This window comes from Triturus cristatus, chromosome 3_2, assembly GCF_964204655.1.
Source record: "Triturus cristatus chromosome 3_2, aTriCri1.1, whole genome shotgun sequence".
Taxonomy (NCBI): domain Eukaryota; kingdom Metazoa; phylum Chordata; class Amphibia; order Caudata; family Salamandridae; genus Triturus; species Triturus cristatus.
The window spans coordinates 93,229,428-93,253,403 of record NC_140584.1 but is presented as its reverse complement, the minus strand read 5'-3'; positions in this window follow the sequence as shown (position 1 = coordinate 93,253,403).

Below are 23,976 nucleotides of genomic sequence, written 5' to 3'. Positions count from 1 at the left end.
CACTGCTGGTCCTAATTACAAAATTTGTGTAAGAGCTTTACCCCTGATATAGGCCTTCTTGGAGGCCTGGATAGTCCCATGGGACCCCACAGACCAGACATTAAGTCACAGGACGTCAATAAGCTTCTATGACAGGCATATGACTGCAGTTGTGTCCATGAGGCGCCGGGTGCTAGGGTGTCATACCGGACACTCACCCTGAGCCCAATGACCCACCTGCTTCTGATCATGCCACAGGGCATGATCAGAAATGCCATGAGGTAGGATCCCCACACCAGAGATCAGGAGCATATCTGTAGCCGCCATGAATACATAGTCAATGCATGAGTTCATTTTGTGTGCCGCAGAGGTTTGCATGCATGTTCAGGAATGAGGCTGCCAGGTGTTCCAGACATCACACAGGTCAAGACCAGATGCCTAATCCATGAATCAGGTATTCGTGGGTGCAGGGCAGGCAAGCACCTTTGAGCTACTCCAAACAGAAAACATCAGCATATTAAAATTGTGACCTATAATGGTCACCTCTTGGGTGCTTGGGTCATCACAGGATCTGTCTCAATAACAGTCTCAGCTTCCCCAGAGGGGTTGCGGGAGGGATTAGGCATCCTCGTAGTTGAAGAGGAAGGGGACCCGGTAGGGCCATTTTGCCAGCCACGACCATGGCACCGGGTCCTGCCAACGGTACCCCTGTCAGAGGGGTGATCTTTCCAGGGGCACTGAGTTAGTGCACAAGGGCCGAGTCTCTGGAGCCCATTCTCATACTGATTCAGGAGTGTCAAAAACAGGATTTGGAGGCATGAATGACCTTAAGATGGGCAGGGAACAGGGGCATATAGCATAAGTTAATCACTCTCAGTTTCTGCTTCACTGCTTCAAAGGACTGGCGTTGGCATTGTACAAGGCGGATGTAGTCGGGGGAAGATCAGAATTAGAGGTGGAAATTTCAGCGAGTTGCAAATAAAAGCCATAGAACTAAAGTGAGTTCCATTCCACCCTAGAAACTGGCCCAGGACCTAATCTTAGAAGGAGACACACAGTGAAAGCATACCCCACCAGTGCACTGCTGCAGTGTCTGCAGTCAGATCCATACAATCTGCATTCTTAGCATGTGCTGAGGGATCAGTCTAGACCTGAGGGTCAACAGATGCTGCACCCAGAGACCACTCCATACCTCCACTTGCACTGCACCATCCCCCACGGAGCACCCCTAACCATGCTGATGTTGGGCCTGCCACTCCTGGAACTGTTACATGGCTGCCTCCAGTAGGGTCTCCAAGTTCATGTCTGGGCCACTAGCTTGGCCTAGGGTGCTGACAGCAGCTTCTGCTCCTTCTTGCAGCCCTCATTTCGAGCCCAGTGGAAAGCAGGGTGACAAGATGGTGGGAAGTGAGTTATCTTCCTCTATGTATTCTGCCTCCTCAAGGTCTATGGCACTGCAGGTTTTGTAAGTCGGTAGGTCACTGTGGCCCTTCTTCTGTGTCCTTAGCCTTTAGCAAGGTGTAGAGTTACGTCTTTAATCCTTTGATGACAAGTGACCTCGGAATTCAAAGGAGGGTGCTTTTTCTAACCCATCTATGATCAGCAAGTCCATTGTACTACCCCTCACGCTCCTCAAATGGGGATCCACAGCCAGAACACCACCCTTACTTTTCAATGACGTTTCAATGCATACTAAGATAGTGAGGTTCAGAACTGCTGGTAGGGAACTCTGTGTGTAATTACACCCTTTTCATATGATCTAGGTGGCGTCTATCGGGCTTTTCCTCAGATAGGTACTAATCGTAAATGATTATGATGCTAAGCAGCTTCTCACTGTCTTCGAGGGAGGTACATGTGGGCAGCACATGGGGCACTTGTCCTCCTTAACACAAGTGCTACAGTGTTTTTCAAGACAGCCCATACAGAAGGTGTGCCCATACTAGAGAATGATGGGGACCAAGAAAAGGTTTTTGCAGATGAAAAAGCTCACTGTCTGTTTCTTCATTCCAAAGTAGCAATGTTCAACCAGACCCAGCTGTGTGAAATTGAAACTGAAAGTAAGCAGAAAAGCTGTGGCTGGCTGGAACATTGGTGACATTGTATAAAATGGTAACAAGTGAGAGCAGTGGCGGCTGGCTTGTACCAAGGCTTGTGAGGGGCACAAAAAAGAATAAGATAAATTCACTTACCATCTTGCAGCATGGTGCCCTCCTCCCTCGGGTGACTTTCAGGTACCTCCCGATGCTGGAAACTACACTAACCAATTTTGGCGCTGCTTCACAGCATGAAAGCAGCACCGGGATTGGATAGAGCAGGCTCTCCCAGCGCTCCAAAGAGCACTGGAAACCTGTGCTTTCTCTAACCCAGCTGTCAAAGACAAATAGGTTAAAGAACTTTAAAATGCGTATGTCTGGCTGGCTGTCGTAACACAGCCGGCCAAACAGACATCCACATTTTTAAGCACACAGCTCCCTGCTGGCGCTGGCCCTGCCCCGCGCTGACATTTAGTTCAGGATGGGTTGCTGAAAAAAAACAGGAAAAAATAAACTTTAATATAGTTTTATTTTTCAGCTCTGGGGCTTGTGGGGCAATGCTACTCTGCTCAAATGGAGGAGCCGCCCCAAGGTGAGAGGTACTTGAGATGTATCTCCTTAACACAGCCATGGAAAAATAATTTATTAAATACATACTCTCGGCCGTACAGGGCCACTAGACCACCTTTGATACTTAATGTGTCAAAACATTGCTGAAAAGAAAATATTTTATTGTGATTGGGAATAGACTTAGTCTTCTATCTGTCAGAGGAAGGAACAGTTATTTTTTCAGTCTGTTTTCAGTGCGTACTTGCTGAAAAAGAAGGGGTGTGCTCTGAGACACGCCCTGTCAGGATTCATACATTTGCAATCTTTCATTCTTCCAAAAGGAAATCTCTCATGTAATCAGATCTGTCACCTCAAGGGGTGAATTCCGATGAGGTACTGCTGATCTGAGAGAGTTGAGCTCTGGGTCAGTGTGTTTTTTTTAAGGGGTGGGCCGCTACCAGTAAAGTCTGCAACACAATACAGGCGGCTTGATTTTTGCTAAACTCCACGCTCCTCTTCATAAGCTCCACCAGCAGAACGGGAATTGCCACCTCGTCAATTCGGGGGCTAAGTGCAGTAGCACATCCCTTTCTCTGTAGTTTAGGATCTTTGCAATCACTGGCTGAGGAGTTGCTCCAGGTTGAGGAACCGCCATCAGGGATTCGTGAGCACACTTCACCACGAAGCATGATTTTAAGTGCCCCTCAGGAACCCCTGACAGGATCCACTTCTCTAGAACGTATGCAGAAGACGTGCCCTCAACTCCTTTGGGAACCCTACAAATTGGAGATTATTACACCAGGTTCAGTTTTCTGTGTCTTCTGCCCTGATCTTCAGGTATCAAGAGACCATTGTAAGGTGTGTTAGATCAGCCCTGATAGTGGAGATGGAGTTCTCAAGGTCAGAGATACACCCTCCTGTGCTAGCTACACGGTCCACCAGCACACTGTGCAAGAGAGCCACAATGATGCCAACCGCCCCGATCATAGATTCCAGGACGGAAAGAGTGGCCTGAATAGCCAGGGAAATGCCAATTGTACTTGCCGGGCCTTCTGGCAGAGGGAGCCTCAGATGTGCTCCATTGAGACACGGGGCAGGTGGGTTGTGTACTTGTCAATCTTAGATTGCGTAGGTACAGGGGGGTATGTGGGTTTAGAGGTCCAGTAGATTTAAATACACTTAAGTGTGCACTGCTGTCATTTTAATGTCTGCCCAACTTTGCAGGCTGCTTTTAAAATATAATTATAAGCAAATTCGACATTGAAATTAAAGGTACTTTCAAAGTCTGAAATTACCATATTTTTACAAATAAGTCACCCCTAAAGTCTACTCTAGGTCCCCAAGGATAGTGTGCCATGTTAAAATAAGCAAGGATATTATAAATAATGTTTTATAAGCCATGGTGAGGGGAACACTACAGATTTCTTTTTTAGGTCTCGCCTGACCCAGCGCATGCGCTGGTCTGGCGAGACTTATTGAGAGGGCTCCAAAAAGTGCTACCAGGCCAGCCTAGAGCTACAGTGAATGTGCGCGGGAGCGCGAGCCGCGCTTTACAGCGATTACTTTCACTTTCGCGGCCCCACGGTCGCTTTGATGTTTGATCGCGTTCACTTTCACGGCCGCTTTGCATAGCCAATAGGTCTCGCTTTTGGAAGCTTATAAGTATTTAGTTATGCAACTGTTGCATGGCTAAACACTTATAAGGTCCCAAAGGCGAGACCCATTGGCTATGCCAATGCTTGTTCCTCTTTGTAGTGCATTAGCCCTGCAGGCTAACATGGGGATGCTTTTATAAAGTATAACTATTGACAGGAGTGAGCTTAATATATAATTCAAAGACCCAAAAGAACAGTTATGATAAATCCAACAACTTACCAATGTTAGATTTATTGTAACTATTACAGAAAAGAAGTTATAGAACTTATTTGTCTGATGTGCCAAAATTCAGCCTTCCAGCAGCATTTCATGATTGGCCAGCCAATGGCAGGCTGAGCCAAACTGCTCTGATGAGGTGTGAAATGACCTGCATAGAGAGTGTTGGGGGAAGTTAGCCACACTAGTGAGTTGGAACAAAAAGTAATAGATCAGTAGTGTGGGCTATGTAGGCTGCACCAGTAAATAAGTCGTAAAAATCTGATATTGCACAAAGGTGCTCAAACTTGACTTGACCCGGCTATTAAGTTGTCAAATCTAAGAGAAAAAACTGATTTCTCTTCTAATGGCAATGATAGTATCAAGGCGCACACTAATATTTAGAACAACTCAAATGTCAGGTACAATGTAATCTTGGCATTAATTAAACATAAGTAAACACTCACAGATAGACAACTGGCAAGAAGACTGAGGATATTTCACTCAGGAGACCTTACCTTCTTTATGCTACGGGGAATCCCAGCGATTATATATTAATCAAGAAGGATTTTTTCTGATAAAATTCTACTGCATCTATTTATTAATAAAGAATTTCTCCAATCTTGGAAATTCTTATTTCAACCGAACAACTGAGGTATTTATTTTGGGTGATTGTTAGCACGCTACGGGGGATTCACAACACGAAATATAACCATTCTCCATCAGAAGGTCCGCTACATTGGTTTTGATACCATGTCATATTTTAACCCTTATGAAGTACTTTTACAGATAAAACGCACTGGCTGGCTGATGCATGTATTCATTCATCTAATTATGAAAATAAAAGCAACATAAACAAATTCAAGAACCATCAAGACTCCCATCTAAATATGTTTCATTACTGCCAGGATTTAAAAGATTACATTGTAACTGACATTTGAATTGTTCTAAATATGAGTGTGCTCCTTGATACTATCATTGACACCAGTGAGTTGGCTTAGCCAGATCTTAACCTCTAGGAGAGACTTTCTCCATTTTGGATTTTAAAGAGTTGTGCTTTCTGAGACAAGAATATTCAACACTTTGGAGGAAGTTGTCATACCTGAGGGTAGTACCCTTCAAACCATTGGTCAGGGGTGCCCCCAGCCTGTCACTCACCCCAGAAGCATGGATAAATATGGGAGAGCTGCCCAGCAACTCAGATCCCCGCATTGAAACTTTAAGACGAAGGACTGCCCTGCTGGACCCTTGAACTGCACAAGAGAACTGCACTTCTAAGGCCTGCTCCTACTGCACACTTTGGTCTTCAGCCCTAAAAAGGACTTTATCTTGCTATGAAAGTTGAAGGAGTGCACACACTGAAAGCAACATGTTAAAAGAACTCCACCTCCATCATATCCATCAAGAAGAAGCCAGCTGGGCAGCGTTCAGTTAACTTTTTGGATTTGGCCAGGTGCATTGTGGATCTTGTAGTCTCAACGTCCAAAGGAGCAACTCAGAGATTCAGAACCTTGGATTGCTGTTGTGGACCCTCAAAGACCCAAAAGAAACATCTTGAGAAGAAGGACTGTCCTGCTGGACTGTTGGACTGCACAAGATGACTTTGCTCAAAAGGACTTTGTCTCTTTTAAAGTATAAGGAGTGGACTCGCTGATCAGCAAGAGGTAGAAACGATCTGGAAGGGCTAGCTACAACATCAACAAGGACAACTGCAGCTGACAAGCTTCACCTAGATTTTACTTGGATTGGCCAGGTGCATTGTGGGAGTTGTAGTCCCAGACCCCAAGAGGCAAACTAGAGCTGCTGAACCCTTGGTTGGTGCTGCGGCCCACTTTCTTGCATAAGGAAACACTTCTGGAAGTAAGTGTGAAGATATTACATCATGGGTGGCCTGAACTCTTGACTTTGTGTTGGTCCAGCATGACCTTTTTTAACCCTTTGAGTGCTATTTGCTTCTAAGTGCTAGTTTTACTTGTAATCCTTAAACATTCATAACTCTTGTTCCCTACATTGGATTTTTGTTCTTTGTGTGTCATTTTTAATCATAACAATATTTCTTATTTTTGTGGATTAGTGTTGCATTTTAATTGTGTGTTGTTTCTTACTTATTTACTGTATTTGTGTTTCTAAATGCTTTACACACCTGTTTCCTAAGTTAAGCCTGCCTGCTCGGAGCCAAGCTACCAAAGATTGAGCAAGGCTTAATTTATTGAGAACTTGCCTGGACCTTGTTTGTGGTTGTGGTGTTAGTACTAGCTTTAGGTACTTACCTGCACTACTAATAAAGTACCTTCCAACATGAAGACAATGGGAGGGAATGCAATGAAAGTCAGGGACTTATTTATGAGGCAGTCAGTCACTATTTATTTTGGACAGTACATTGTTTATGCATGAAAATAACAACTAGTGTGAAGGGCAATGGTGTGGTTGGCTCATTCTGGTCAATCCATGTTTCCCAAAGTGAATAGAAAGACAGCAGGAGCCAGAGTAATACGTGCTAAATGCTTTCTTTTGCAGGTGGACTCAGCGGTCCATAAATACCTGTAGGTAAATCAGAGATGGGTTCATGTTGTATGGAGTTATTTTTGGTGCAGAGGCAAAATACAGTGGAGATTAATAAGGAACTCACAGATGTATCTGTGAATAGATTGTTTAATAGTGTGAAGTACAAAGTTGGAACGTATGATTGTGAAACAATGTGATAAGAGACAGAACGGGAGAGAAAATAAGTGTTACTCTGATAAAGGCTAGGAAGGGTCAGATGAGTTGTGTGAGTAATGGAGGAACATTTCGGCAGGGAAACATGTTCAGTAAGAAACCAGAAAAATATATGTGCTGGTTGCATATGCTATTATCGGCCACAGAGTGCTGGGATACCGCTAACTCGAAATGTGATGTGGGAATCTCAATGTGAGACAGTCCACAAGGTGTAAGGACAGCTCACATTTTAATTAGAAGAGGAGATCACTCAAAAAAGGGATATGAGGTTGAGCAACAATAGCTGTTCCAGACATAGGACTCAATTAAGAAGCATGCCCGCACATTGTGTGGGTGAGAGTCCTTTAAAAAAATAAGAAATATTTTGTCTAGGGAAGTTAAGTAAAACAGGAATACAGTCTTTCTCATAGGACCTCTCTTTAGTATTAGTGTCTCGGCTTTGAGAAACTGAGTAGTCCATCCAAAAAATAAATTTCTCTCTCCTTCATATGATTTGTGTGACATAGATTATGCAGATTCCTTGAGACAATCAATAGGGTCCTGGTACACCAATCACTCAAATAGGCAGGGCAAAGGTTAAAGGGCAGTTTGCCAAACCATCCACAGGGTGCTAGGACCTCAATCACAGAAATTAATGAGGTACGGAAATTGGCGCAGTCGTTAATACAATCCATTAACAACAAATAATGAGAGAAAACACTTTTCTCCCTTCGTCTGTGAGGGCAATAAGATTTTTGAAACTGATAAAGCACCTTAACATTAACAGTACTTCTTTGTATCACTGACAATTAATTTAAAATAAGCCTAAAAACAGATGCTACCATTTTACATAGGCCTTCTTTGTTAAGATCGTGAAAAATAACAGTGTTAGTCAAATATCATGTTGCTCCATAAAAACGCTGGTGTGCATAATCATCAAAAACAATGCAGTAAATGTAACTTTCACGTAACCTTCAACCTAAGTGGAATCATATAAAACACATATTTCAAAAAATTTTATAAATGAAACCCAAATGTAAAGATTATGTTTGACAGTAATAATATTATTTCGGTTAGGGGGCTCCCATGTAGTTAATGAGCTCGAATGGACTATGTATTTTTTATTTTATTGAGTATTTATTATAGAACAAACTTGGTTATAACAATAGCTACCTAGGAGTACCCCTTCATAATATTGATGAAACTACATTTTCATCACATTCATGTTTTCCAACCATAGAGACTGAAATTGTGCCTCTAACAGAGATGGCCAATTAATGCAGATGCATTATGGGATCTTTCACAGCAGAAAGCACCCATGAATGTCGATCTCCCAGAATAAAACTCTACGATACACGATGGCTTCACTAGATCAATCCCTTGTCTGATCCGGGCGCAGCTTCAAGGGGGGGGGGGTTGCTTTGGGTGTAACAACTCCCGCCCCCCCCAAATAAAAACATTTGTGGCCTGGTAATTGAGTCTGAAGACTCTGAGTCGGGTCTGCTATATTTGTGCTGGATTTTTTGTCGTCCTAATTTCACTAAAAGGTTCTGGCTTATTCATTTTTTGGGTCAGTAACTTAAATATATAAGTGAGTGAGTTTTATTGTATAGTTAATTAAAACCATAACAATTTTTTGAAACAAATATAAAGTGTGTTGTGCTGTCTAGGATTATTACACCCATTGCCTCCTACTAGCCACCCTGGTACCTCCCACTCGTAGAGGTAAATGAGTGCAGAGATATCAAGGGGAACACAGTTTGAGTTTCGTTTAGGTCGATCTTAAATTCCATGCTCTTGCTTACCCCATAGAGTACTTATACAATAAGTTAGCTAACCGTAATATTGGGAATCTGATCTACTATTAAAGCAAATAACAGATACCTGTGCATAGGTACGTACTCCCTCCACCATTTTTTTTTATCAGAAGTCTTCTTTGCTGATCTAGAACGGGACAACAACATAGCAAATGGGCCCCCCACTCTTGATATTTGTGGCATAACCTGCAGGCACCAGAGTCTGGGCAGGCTGGATTAAAATTCCTTATTGCTATTGGTAGAGCAAGGAGTCTCATATAGAAGATTTGGTCCCAAGTAGCTGCATTAATGGAGTCCAAGAAATATAATTGTGGTTTCCCCACGTGGTAAGAGTCCTTTAGAGAATGTGCCATCACTGAGCTGTCAACCGCGGTTAAGTCCTGTTCCCAGGAGGCCACCTGTATTTGCTTGTTGATTGCCGTCTTCCATACAGAGTATGGGATGCCACCATCCCCAGAGGCAGAAACGTCAATCTTAAGTATCAGGATTGCTTCTTTTAATTGTCTTGACCATGGGTTTTCCTGGATATTCATAGTGAGTTTTCAGAAGGCTTTTTAAAGAGTTCTTAAGAGACGTCCTGCACTTGATGTTATATTTTAACATGGAAACCATGCATTCAAAAGATCGAGTTACAAGCCCCAATTATAATCTTAATCTGGAGCATTGGGTATGTCGCGGTTGCTGAAATAATTCTTTATAAGCTTTACTGTGACATAGCTCCCGGGAAACATTCAGAATTCTGGGATGGGCAAAGTGACCTTACTGTAGGGCTGGGGTTAAAGTTGCTTTAGTTACTCTTAAAAGGGGGCTGCAGAGGCACTGCTTAATAATGGTTTTATTGGCCAATCCCGTAAGTAATAGCTGCAGCCTTCTTTTTGAGGTCCTTTGATTGGGCTACGGCTGAGCCACTTTCGCTAAAACACACGTCCAGGTACTTGTAGTGCCTTGCAGTAGGGATGATATTGCCATCCAAATGCCAGGTAGCCATCTTCTTATGCCCATAGCAGCCAAATATCAAAACTTTAGTTTTGGCCTGGTTTATCTGTGGATAGTTGGCCATATTACATCTGATCAAAGCTCCTAGAGCCCTTTACAAACCTGATTTAGTGTGGTCCAAGACCACTAGGTCATCTGCATACTGAATTATTTGCAGCGTAATGGCACTTAGCTTTGGAGGGACCAAACTAGAGGTGTCTAGTGCCTTTCCTAAGTGAGCAGTATACAAGTTAAACAGCAGAGGAGCCAAAACACAGCCCTGTTTTAGCCTTCGGTTTGTGTCGACTTTTCATGTAACCATGGATGGACCAATTTTAACCCGGACCCATGTCTCAGTATGTAAAGAAATTATGGCTCTTAAAAGATGTGTTGGTATATCCCATGCATCAAGCTTCCTCCAGAGGGTGGCCCTATCCACCCTGTTGAAAGCTGCACTATAATCTATAGAGCAGCACCTAAGAGGTGGACTGTTCTTCTAAAGGTACGATACCTGAGGACTGATAAAGCTTGAATATTGTCTACAGTAGATGCCAAGCCCTAAATCCTGATGGGAAAAAATTGCAGAATGTCCTCCTCAGCTATCCAGGCTTCTAAATTTCTAGTAGAATTTGGGCATATACGTTTGCCTCAATGTCAAGTAAAGCGACCAGTCTGTAATTTGTGGCTAGCATTCGATCTCCACACTTAAATATAGGACATAAAATGGATCATATCCAAATCTAAGGAATGGCAGCATTTTGAAAAGAATGGTTGTCAAGTAGTGATGGCACATTGGCCCATCTGGTGTGGGCATCCTTAAAAAGGCCAGCTAGAAGGCCGTTCAGACCTTGGGCCCCATCTGATTTCAGCTGTTTTAATACTTTTACCACCTTCAGATTATTTGTTAAAGTAATCAAGACTATCTGGCTCTCCTCCTCTAGATGTCCCTGCCCAATGGACAAATTAGCTTGATGTTGTGATCTTGGCTCAATTGTCCCTGGGATTGTCTTGATAGTTGGCATTGTAGCTACAAGCTGACCAGGCTCTCATGTGTTAACAGACTGATCCACATACAGCTCGACAATATGCCGTACACATGCTGGTTTGGAAACTCCATTCTCTCTGGTCACCTTGCTATTTTTTCATTTGTTGATATGGGCCTAGAAGCAAGTCTGGTTAGTGTCTTTTAGTAATTTAAAGGCAGTGGCCCATTCTTTATCCTGTCTTTCCTTATGGTGCTCCCAAACTGTTCTAATATGTGACTTTATGGCCAGTTTTACTGCAGCAGCTGAAGATTTTGATGGATTAAGTTGATGCACATGCTGAGCTTTATGAAGGGACCTTTTAGAACAGATAATTGCCTTCCAAAAATGACCAAGCCTCACTGATTTCTGGCTCACCTGTTGGAATTTGTGGATGCCATCTGTTCCAGTAAGTGCTTTTGTAGATCCCCCATGTACCTTCCCCACTCCTGTCGGCACATTCTGGTCATGTTGATCTTAAGGTAAGTTCCAGTTCCTCTAGCCAGGTGCTGACCATAGGCCTATGATCAGGCTGGCAATTAATTCTTATTTCTCTTTCCTCAGTTGAAGTGCCCACCTTGATGATTTTGCCTGCAAGTTGAACTGCAAGATTCAGAGTGCACTTCAATGGGTTGTGGTCACTTTTCGGTCTAATTGATTTATCAAAGTGATCCAGCCAAGCAGCCAAGCCTTCAGACAAGAGAGTGTAGTCAATGGTTGATATATCTTTACAGGTTGGGGGGAATACCTGTTCCTTGTTTCGTGCGTCAGACTCCGTCTGGACAGATACTAGATTATAAAGCTTCATAAAGCCATTAATTGTGGATCCTGCACTTGACATTTTCTGGCTCTGATGTTGAAATCTCTAGTAATTACAAATTAATGACGGAAATGGTCTGAAAGGAGTTCTTCGAGGCTTTCAAGGAACTGGCTTACCAACTCTGTCATTGCTTTCCTTTGAGCATTCAGATAGCAATTGACCAAAATCGAACCCATTTGTTTGCATTTGATTTCCAGGCCCTGCATATGGACCACTAGGGCTGCCTTATATTTTCTTTCAAAAACAGTGGCTTCTAAATGGGAAGCATGTTTATTAAAAATCGATAGATCCCACGACTGACGTCTAAAAAGACTGGAACGAGTTGCCACAGTAAAAATCTCATAGAAGCCTGAGAAGGCCGTGGGGACCTGAGCCCAATTTTCTTGGAAGCAACGGATGTTGCTGGTATTCAAGTAGAGCTGCCCTTCTCTGCTTTTGGTGAGTTTAAGCCCTGCCACATTCCACGAAATTATTGAGGGCTTATGATTTAATTTTTGTTTTAGTTCACTTGATCTCCATAGGTTTGATAAGACACTGGTTTTAAATTTTCATGTTGTTTGACATATGCTCCAGTCAGGACTGTGATGTGAAACCCAATGTTCTGTGGGTGAGATTCGCCTGCTGCCCTGCCACTTGCCCAATGCCTTTTATGGGGGTGAATCTTACCTCTCTCTGATTTGATGTGTGTACAATATTTAATGCTCTTGACCCTTTGATGTCCTCTGGTTCCCAACTTCTGCTTCCTCCGGACATGCCCATAAGGAATGCTTTGTGTTGGTTGCCGTATAGGAGGGTTTGACAGAACGTACGGATACTTTGGAGGAATCGGTTTATCCAAATCTGTCCCCCAGACTTCAAAGGTATTTCTTTCTACTGACACTACATCTCTCAAGGCCGCACTCCTCCAAGCGGTTCTCGAGACTTACCATGTGGATTTCAAACATGGAGGGTCGCATTTTACCTGTATCAAATCCTCTGAGGTAATATGTTTGAGGGCAGGTAAATGACTGCACAGTCTAAGCAGGTTCCCACGGTTGAGCATTTCCTTGGGTCAGAACCTGAGACTGCAAACTATTTTGGGGATCACTGCCATTCACTCCTGGCTGACCAATTGGGCACGTTGAAGCGGCTCCAGATTAATTAACGGGGATGCCAATGTTCCCTCATATCCTCTGCCTTATTACAATTGTATGGTAGCCCATGTTCAAATTCCGGTCAGGGTGACTGAAACCTGGATTGTTACGTGAACTCATTGTTGCAGGCTCAAAGTCCCCGGCCCAGGCAGTGTTCCCTTTCTGACAGGTGTTTTGGCTTTACCAGAGAATTGCTCCCTTAGCAGGGATCTTGATTGAGGTTCCTTAAATGTGGCCCATAATTCACCCGTTTTTGTGGTTCGAACAGCTTTGCAACTGTAGGGGGATCACCAGTTGTAGTCTCCAAAGTGTAATCCTGAGATGAAGCTGGGCCATGCACATCCGGTCCCTTCCATACTGCCTGTGCACTTACGTCTTTAACACTTTGAGACTCTTCCTGACTCTGACCGAAAATATCAGACAGGGAGCCAAGGGTAGGACGTAATGTCCCTGGAACCATTTTTGTGGGCAGGTTGACCTGTATGATTACTTCTTTGACGTCTGGCTGACTGCCCAATTCCAGCTCTTAAAAAGATGTCTGCCGAAGCTTAGCCTTACTTGCCTGCACAAACATTGGATGCTAATTAGTGTAGCCGCATGCAGATAGCTTTGACGTTGATCTTTTTAATAGACGCTGCTTCTTAGTTTGCTTTTTTAATTTCTCGTTTACTCTCCTTGAAAGACTTGGCTCGATTGAGATGGCTAATGAACTGGAAACTTGATGATCCAAGACTTGTCCTCCAGTTGTTGGAGAGTTACTGGGTATCAATTTCCCTTCCTGCTCAGTCTTCCCTTCTTGTGAGTCAGCACATGCGTCTAACTGTATACAGACTGGATTAAATTAAGTTGCTGATAGCTCAACCCCCCCCCAACAGAAACCTTCAGGGGGTCTTCTTCATTGCAGATATCAGCTCCTCCGAAGTATCATTTATATTCTGAAAAGATGTCTCCAGCCTTGCAGTTTTGGCCTTGCAGGCCTTCACTAATGCACCCAAGACCTCTGGGAGGGTGCGGGGCTTATTGATAAAGGGGCAACATGGGTAAAAGTTCTCCTTTCTAGAGTACTTAGTTTAATGTCCAGTTTGGTTACTTTTCTCCCTAGATCGGCCAGATGTGTTGCCAATGACTAAAGCAAGTATATCTGGAGCTCCATTTTACTGGATTGACAGAGAAGAGCCCTGGCTATTGTATCCTGTAAGGTGCATATGTCCGGCAGCATTGGTATCTTATGAGGGATCAAATCTGAGACTGGCGAATAATTGCTCACCCTACGTCCTAATGTTGGGGTTTGGCTGAGTGTGTCCTCTATTTGGGCCTCAATGGCAGCTAAAAATTGGTTTGAGAGGTTTCTCAGCTCATGACCTGTAATACACTCTCTCCCGTTCGCAGATGCAATGATAGATGGTGAGTTTATTGCTAAATTTACTAATCAGTTAGTTACTGTAGCGTCTATCGTGCTTGTGAGTATTGGTGAAACAGGAGGGCTCCCTGGATCATTGGTTTAAAGGACTTGGGAAGCTAACAAGATTTTGTTAGTTGACGATTCTGTAAGTTGATTACTGCTTTCATGATTGATAATATTAGATTCCAAGGACACATTGATGACTTCTTGCAACACTTTATCTCTATGACAAGTTGAACTCATGCCTATTGCGGTGGCTGCGGTGCTCTGCCCCAATTCATAGAGCCTTAATACGTCCCCCATTGACTTCTCATTTGCTAGAATCAGTCACTATCCACCAATGGCATTGGGCAATAAAAATTGGTGTGTGCAAGCATGCCTGATGCTGTGCAGGCTAGATGCTGGAGAAGAGGAGGGCCCTGGGCCCATGAAGTCTCAGAGAAGTGAGTCGCCAAATGCCAGGAGACAAGGTTTGTGCTGAGTTTCTTTGGCAATTTGGCATGTGACATCGGGGCGCCCACGTCCACATCAAAAATATGCTATAGAGAAAGCGTAGCAATCGCAACTCATGCTTCAACCGTAAACTGTGAGTGAAACTTCTTACAGGACATACACTTTCGCAACAACCTAATAAAAAAGCTCACATCAGAGTTTGTACTTTAGCCATAAATTAACTCAATATCAAGATGAAAAACCCACAGACTTGAGCAACAATCCTCCAAACTGCATGAAATAAAATACCGAAGCAGCACCCTGTTAAATGCATCTAGAAATACTAATCGTGAAAAGCATACCAATTTCTTTGAGAATCACACATAAAATTGCAATTTTATAACAGTGTTTCCGCATTCAGCCTTCTCACAGAATTAATAAAAAATAAAAAAACTATTAAATATATTTAGACCCAGATGTACAAATGTAAAATATTTTTGAGTATTTAAAAAGCCAAAGCAAACACAAAGAGATGATGGACGGAGCGCTGAAACTTTTCAGGTTCAGGGAAGACCTGGCTTGGCAGTTCGGGCTTGACTGTTACCATGAGGCACAGGGTCAAGACTGATTTGCATATAGCTGGGTCTGAACTGAAGTGGCAAATTGAGCTAAAGAATGATGATGGATTCAACCCAGATCTGTGACTGGGGGTGAGTGTCTGAAAGGTTTCAGCACTCCATCCATCATCACTTTGTGTTTGCTTTGTTCGCCCTAAGTTGGCAGGGTATGTCCAGATATGGGTCTCTTGCTCACTTTGCCACTGGATTCGAGCTAGCCTGACTGATGATGGGTGTTACCCAGAAACCGGTCCCAGGATGCTTATTTTCGGTTCAGGGAAGACCTGGCTTGGCAGTTTGAGCTGGACTGTTCCCATGAGGCATAGGGTCAAGGCTGATTTGCATATAGCTGGGTCTGAACTGAGGTGGCAAAGTGAGCTAAAGAATGATGATGTTTCAACCCAGATCTGTGACTCGGGGTGAGTGTCTCAAAAGTTTCAGCGCTCTGTCCATCATCTCTTTGTGTTTGCTTTGTTCACCCTAAGTTGGCAGGGTATGCTCAGACGTGGGTCCCTTGCTCACTTTGCCACTGGACTCAAGCTAGCCTGGCTGATGAAGGGTCTTACCCAGAAACTGACCACAGGATGCTTGTTTCCGGTTCAGGGAAGACCTGGCTTGGCAGTTCAGGCTGGACTGTTCCCATGAGGCACAGGGTCAAGATTGAGTTGCAGATAGCTGGGTCTGAACTGAGGTGGCAAAGTGAGCTAAAGAATGATGATGGATTCAATCCAGATCTGTGACTGGGGGTGAGTGTCTGAAAAGTTTCAGCGCTCCGTCCATCATCTCTTTGTGTTTGCTTTATTGAAAAAGCCATACAAATGTTGATTTAGACAGCTTGGTAGGAAAATGCAACACAAAACAGTGCATTGAGCTGCGTTGCGTTGATTTGCATCAGGTAACCATTCTATGGGTGGTGCATGGGTGTTCCTTTTCATGCACCCACGGATTTTGACACAAACTCATAGTTATAAAGAGCTGTAGACATGGGTTTGCACCAAAATTGTGTCTACCTGAGAATAGCATAACAAGGAGAAATATCTTTATTTCTCCTCTTTATTTTTTTCTTCTACATTCTGCAGCACACATGCAAAGAGGCAAAAACCTCCAAGGGTAGGTTTTGTGCAGCAAAGTGCCCCTTCCTGACAAAACTATCCTGACCATAACACAGACAGCATTGCACTATGGCGCAAGGGTGCCTGCATTGGTGCTAGACAGTCCAAAGTGCTCCAGCACATGGAGAGAGCATAACTACTTAATTTTCTTAAATATATGGCACATTTCTCCTCTCTTCAGGTGAGGCAACTTTGTTTGCTGCGCTGTGTACACCAATTTCTTGTACGTGTGCCCATTTGTTACTCGTTTACCAAAAAGTAGCAAATCTGCATCCAAAATGAATTCCTTGGCAGTCGTAGGCCTAAAGTTTTCAGGCCTACTATGGGTAATCAAACACACAAACGGTGATGGGACAAATATTTGCCAATAGTATGACTACTGGCAGCCTCTCAGGGTAGAATTCCAAACCATTGTTTTTCACCCACTTTGCCACTCTAGACAGAGGGCTTGATTTAAGATTTAGCAGATGAAGTAAAGGCAGACGTGTGGTGGAGGATTTCAGCACCTTTACTTTGCCTGTCAAATTTAGAAATGTACCCAAACCCGGCAGACATCACTATACAATGAAAGAAATTGCTGTGAATTTGGCGCCTGTCAAAGTAGGAAAAGTTTAACAAATGGCTCAGTCAAACATGACAACTGGCTATTTGACAAGCCACTCTAAATAGGGTGGACAGTCAGATGGCTTACTCCATTAGGCTGTCAAAACAAATTTTATAGAGAGTACATTTTACTACATTGGCACAAAACATACTGTCTTCCCAACTCAAAATCAGGGTAGTTTGGCTGGCAGGGCACTCCAAAGCAACAGAGCACTTGTCCTCAACACTGGAAATCAGCCCCAGAGACAGTCCATCTTAATCCTTCATCACCTTGCTGAATCCCCCTGTGGCCTACTGCTTTTTCAGTTGGGAAATTTGAGATTCACACCCCCGAATCTCACTTGCTAATCTACGCCACTGTGTCTGATTATGTGCTTCTCAACAGTCTCTAATTTGCTGGTCTAGGGACTAGGAGGAGGGCAATAACTGCCATTTAAGGAAGTAAAAAAGACACTTTGACTCAGATTTACAAAGAAGTAAGGCAATGCAATCAGTGCTTAATTTGAGCCGGTGGTTTCCGATGCTCGGCACAGCACTTAATTGTCAACACCTCACTTATGAAAGTCTGTCACATGGAGGCTCTGCTCATTTAATTTAGAGATGAGCAGAAAAATGGTTGCTTATAAATACAATATACATTATAAAATACCAATACCTGCTCCCCAGCCATTCTTTTAGCTTTGGAGACCTTGAATAATCTGAACTGTCACACTTGCAGGCAAGAGAGATGGTTAGTAGTTGTTTTGGCAGTGATGACTGGGGTGATAGGTGGTGCAAGCTGCAGTGGCCTACTTGTCAGGGCCCTGGGAGTTATTATTTTACAAATTAAGCACTGAATGCAATGCAGCAAGTAAAATTGCTATGCTGCATTCTGTGAAAGGCAGAGAATAGAACAGCACCATATCTACTAAGATGGGCACTGTTCTCCTCCTTCTCCCTGCGCTGGCACACTTTTGGCTGCCATGCTCCAGCGCAGACACCCTTGTGCCATAGTGCAAGGGAGTCTGCCATGTTCAAAGCATAGTGTTGTTTTACTGAAAGTGGTCCCTTTCAGTATTAAAACTGTCCTTTAAGGTTTTTCCCACTTTGTATGTGTTCTGTAGAATGCAGTACACACTCAAAGAGGCAAAAACGGGAGAAATTAGAACATTCCTCCCTATTAGGCCTGTTTTGAGGCGGCGCAGAATTTTGGTGCAAATCCCTATCTGATTCTTTGTAGATAGGGATTTAAGTCAAAATCCATGTGTGGTTGTATGGGACCGTCCATGAAAAACCCATGAAACCCACACTTAACAAAGAAACCCAAGGCTATGCATTGAAGATAATTGCTTTTTTGTGGGCTCATGATCTGAGTTGGTTTGTAAATCCCACCTGGACACTCGGTGTCTGGTTTGTGTTACAAAAGTAACACAAACCACAAATTAAGGGGCATATTTACAATATTTTGGCATAGGTCAGTGCAGCAAGCCTTCCAGCTGCGCTGCTGTACGTCAAAAGAAAAAGTAGAGGAATATGCCGTAACTACAAAATACAAGCAAAAAGAACAAATGATGGACGGAATGCTGAACAATGCAAACATTCACCCCAGTCACAAAGATATGGTTTTATTCCATTATTTTTTTGCTCACCATGCCACCCCAGTTTGGACCCAGCCATATGCAAATCAGTCTTGCCCTGCTCTTCATGGGAACAATCCATCCCGAACTGCCAACCCAAGACCGCCCTGGACGAGAAACAAGCATCCTGGGACCAGTTTCAGGGTATCACCCGTCAACAACCAGGCTAGCTTGACTCCTGAGGCACATGAGCACAGGACCCACGTCTGGGCATACCCTTCCCAATTAGGGCGACAAAATCAAAATGAACAAATGATGGACAGAATGCTGAACAATGCAAACATTCCCCCCCCCGCCCAAAGATCTGGGTTTAATTGCATGATACAGCGCATTCATAGCCTTTCTGCCAGCCTTGGTGCACAAACTGATGCCGTACGCAAATGCAGGCACCGCTGCACCATGGTGTAAGGGTGTCCATATTGTTGGCATGATTGTTTTTGTGCATGAAGAGACATCTTACTGCACAAAAATATTGAAATGAGGCGCTTTCCTTGTTCCATGTGTACTGCAGAATGCAGCCCATGTATCTAGAGGAAAAAGCGAGGTGAAATCTAAACATTTCTCCTCATTACTCCTGCTTTGGGAAGGTGTTAATTTTGGTGGCGCCCCAGATTTCTGCTATGAAGTAAATCTGGGGCAGTGTCAAAAACCACGGGTGCTGTGTGGGAACACCCACAGCAACACACATGGAATGCCGCTTCCACACAGAGTGAGGCATCTTCTTATTGCATATTTACAGGGCCATGAAAAGCCATGCAGGGTGGCTTTGTAAATATGGGCCGGCACACTGCACCTCAGAAGCATCACAAAAGTGATGTTCCGATGCCACAGGGGCATTGTAAATTTGCCTCAAAGTGTCTCTAAATCAGGGCATTATTGTCCTGCTCAATTTCTGTTTCTGTTTCTGCAGCTGCCTTCAGGGCACTTCAAACTAGGAATGGCAAGAACAGTGCCAGGGGGACCAAAGGACAGCCAGGATAGCACCTGCTTTCTCTTGTGACACTTCAATGCCGCCCATGCTGAGGCAGATTCTCACCTTAGGGCATGGAATGGCTTGAAAGACTTCCCTCCAAGAGATGGGATGTTCACTCACTGAATGGTCCATCTGATTAGCCTGTTATGAACTACTGCCATTCAGGTAGTGCTAATTTCAGAGCCCAGTTACACTACAAAGATTTTACTGTTTATGTACTATAGTAATATCTTAGGCCTTGATTATGAGTGCCCCCGTATCAGAGGTGATAATTAAGTGAGATGTTTGAAATTTATTGGGTTCAATAATTATTGCCTAATAGGGTATACCATGCATTCAAAATCTATGTTTGGGTATTTAGCAGGTATTCCCCTCAATTTCTTAATGCTTTGCTTCATTACTGTGTCTTTTAGTCCTTTTTGAGATGAGACTTCAGTGTACATGTGTCTCTTGTGGTCTCCTGGTGGAGTCTTCTGTCTCTTGGCTAGCCAGTTGAAGTTGACAGGCCATATTTGTGTGGTAACTCCTGTGAGCGCACAACTATTTCTGCTTCAGGTGTTTTTGTGTTCAAATATTTTATTGTATTTGGAGAAAAAGAAATACAATCAAGGTAAACTGCGATACATAAAAACCAAAATAGATGCATACTTGAAAGAAGTTAAAAATCACTGTAATATCTGTGAATCTAAATTTGGAATGACCAACAAGTTTATTTTTGCAAATAAAGAGAGTTAAAAAAAAAAAAAGAAAGTTAAGAAGAGTTACATGACAAAGAGTATTCATATTAGAATGATGATTGAACAAAATTATTAAATGAAAATGGCCATGTACATATTGACTAAAGCAAATACTTCAAAGTCACCAAATGATACATATCATCCCAAAGTAAAGGGGTCAGAACAAAGACCATCATATAACACAGTAATAGCATGTGTGGTAGAGTGTATATCACTTATTGTGGGAGGAAGGGAGGAACAATGGGACATCTGCTCCACTTATAATGATAAAATCAAGAGAGGGACCCAAAAGGATGCTGCGCTACCAAACCCCGAGCAGACAAGTCCATGTAATTATCCAGAGATCGCCATACATTGTTAGCGATTGGAGGTGTAGTCTGTTTACCTTCAATAAGTGTATGGGCACCTCAATGGTATGACACCCATGCCCACCAAGTGTGATATGATAGAAGATGCATGGAGGCCTGCAACCAATACCGGAGGCGGGGACGCCTGCAAACAATACCAGGGGCTAATCCAGGGCCAGGAACTACATTGCCCAGCGGCCCCAGCAACAGGAGGGCCGTCATCACCGCAGCGATGTGCCTGGAGGCACTTAAAAGCACCGGCAGACTCCCGAAGCATGGGATGCCTACAAACAAAAACAAGAGAAAACGAAGAAAGGGCATAAAGATGGGGACTAATACGACCAATCACCAGCCGGGAGCTTGGTGTAGTGGTGCGGAGGGCATAGAAGATTGGACCAAAGTACATCTTGCCTCAGTCGCTGGAATATCATTCAATCGCATTTTGAGACAATTTGGGGGACTTTTGATGAGGACCTGATTAGTTGTATTAAAATTGCTTTGGAGCCTTTGTTAACTAAAATGACTTCCATAGATACACACCTAAAGAATATGAGGGAGCCGACTCAGGCCCAGGCACCAGGAGCCCATTTGGGTATAAGTCATAAACAGGCTGAATCGCCTGAGGGAGCGCGTAAAAAAGATCCTGTGTGGGCCAAGACCTCATTTCAGCGCATAGCACCACTAGAAAGAGAAGCCTCGGAATAATTGAAACCCACTGTCTGTGCCCACCAGCTCCTAAAACATCCTATTCTATGAAGCCTTACTTGGATATTGTCACCAAGCCCCAACATTGTTTTCTTTTGAAGAGATTTAGGTTTAATTATTTGCATCTTTTTATGGCTGATCCTTTAGGCCGGGCCAAGATAGATGACCTGGGTCCCTGCTCATGCGATTGTTTCTCAAGGCAGGACACTATGGATTTTGTCCTATTCTGCGATTTTTATGTATCTAGACGCAGACATTTATATCCTTTCAATTTTAAAGAAAAAAGGTTTTTTGCAGGCTAGACCAGCTCTTTTATACCTGTAGTTGTTGAGTAACCCTTGGAAAACTTTCAGCATCGCTAGCTTTTTAGTAGCAGCAGTTAGAGCAAGGAAAAAAAGGAAGTAGCGACTGAAACAGATTTATGTGTCCGGATCCTGCTATGTATTTTTGCCCCGTTGCTCATGAAACGTTTTTATACTGTCTGTATTTTATAATGATATATGCATATTTGGAATTGCGACAATGTTATATTTATGGATGATTTTATGTAATAATTCTTTTCAGTCTTGTAATGTTGAGGAGTATTTTTAACAAATTTTTATGGTTTTTAATAATAACCGAATAAAGTAATTTTGACTGACTGACTGATAGAAGATGAAAGGCTTTCCCTCTGTGAGTATAATTTTGACTGCGATGAATGAGAGCAAATCCAATAGTTCCAGATCTATATTATCAAGAGGTAGAGGAGCAACTGCTGCCCATGAACCCAGCATAATCATGGAAAAGGAGAGGATGATAGGTGTATTAAAGAATGTTTCTGTATTGGGACCCACAAGGAATCTAGTAGTGTACATTTAAAAAACATATGTTGATGAGTGCCCGATTCTAGATTGCAATTCCAGCATAGATCATTATCTTGTAGCTTCAGTTTGTATAAGCGAGCAGGATTCCAATGTAGGAGATTCATTGTGAAAAATGTGGGCTGAATCAGTGATGGAGAATTTTGTTACGAAGGGATAATTTCCCGATCAGCTTCCAGGTATCATAGGAAATGTGTTTGAAGACATCCTCCTCAAAATGGTGAGACCATTTAACACAAGTAATTTTAAATTGTGAAGATTGTGGAGCAGAGAGAAATTTATACATTTTGGAGGCTATATGGCCAGAGCATAGCCACAGGGCAAGAAGCGAAATAGAATCTGTAGAAAGGACTACCTTAGAAAATGCAACTTTGAGTTTTAGAAAATATAGAAATCCACGTTACTGATCTTATGCTTTTAGCTAGGAGGGAAAAGGGGAGAGGATCATGATTAGTATCATAGAGGTCTCTAACTTATTTGATACCTTTAGAGGCCCACTGAGAAGTCGTATTAAGTTCAATGTCAGTAGTGAGCTTAGGATTGAGCCATAAAGGTGTCCATCTGGATTTATGAATGGGTTTTGAGAGTCTTCTATCAAGGTATTTTAAAGCACTAACCGTATCTGACAGAATACTCTGAGAATGTGCTATTGTAAATTTTGACATTGTGAGAAGGGAGAAAGTGCTAAAAGGAGAGCACACGTCTCATTCTATATGTACCCACAGTGGTATATAATGAGAGTCTTGTAAAAACCAAATTGCTCCTTGGGCCGGTAGGGAGGATAATTGGTATAAGTTCCTATCCGGGAGCTTACAACCTCCTAATGCAAGAGGTTTCCTAAGGTATTTGTAGGAAATTCTATCCCTCTTATCGCTCCATGGAAACCTTGAGGTGAGTATATCAATTCCATGGAAGAAGGATGATGAAAGTTTTAAAGGAAGCATAGAAGACAGTAAATTAATAAATGGAGTTATCAACATTTTAAATGTTTGTAACCTACCTCACCAGGAAATATATTTATGTGACCTGGATGACAAGATATCTTTATCCCAATTTATTGTGTGAGATTCATTGTAGAGTACAATATCTGTAAGGTCCCTACAAAACCACATCCCCAGATATTTAAGTTGTGTGGATTGTCATTTAAAGCCTGAATCTCCTACGTGTGAGGGAAGACACAATGGATTCAGGGGAACACTTCAGTTTTCTCCTTATTAAGGTTATAACCAGAGACAACTGAAAAATCTTGAATAATGTTAAATATAGAAGGTATAGTTGATTCAATGTCTTCGGAAAGAATAAGAAAATGATCTGTGTAAGCAGCCGTTTTTAGGTTGTGTGTTCCAAACTGGGACCCCTTGATCTTAGGATTTAGGTTAAGTAAGCAGAGAAGTGGATCTTTGATATAAGAAAAAGTAGGGGTGAAAGTGGACACCATTGTCTCGATCCTTGATGAAGTTCAAAATAAGGGAATATTATGCCATTAATTCTAATATTAGCCTTAGGTTGAGCATAAAGGGTCATGACCATATTGATAAAGGCGTTCCCAAGGTTAAGTGACTCTAAAACCAAATGTAAAAATGGCCAAGATACCTTATCAAATGCCTTTGCGGCATCAAGGGCGATCACCACAGATGGTACAGAAGAGGGTTTAGCTTTTTCTATAATGTGACAGAACGTACGAACATTATACCTT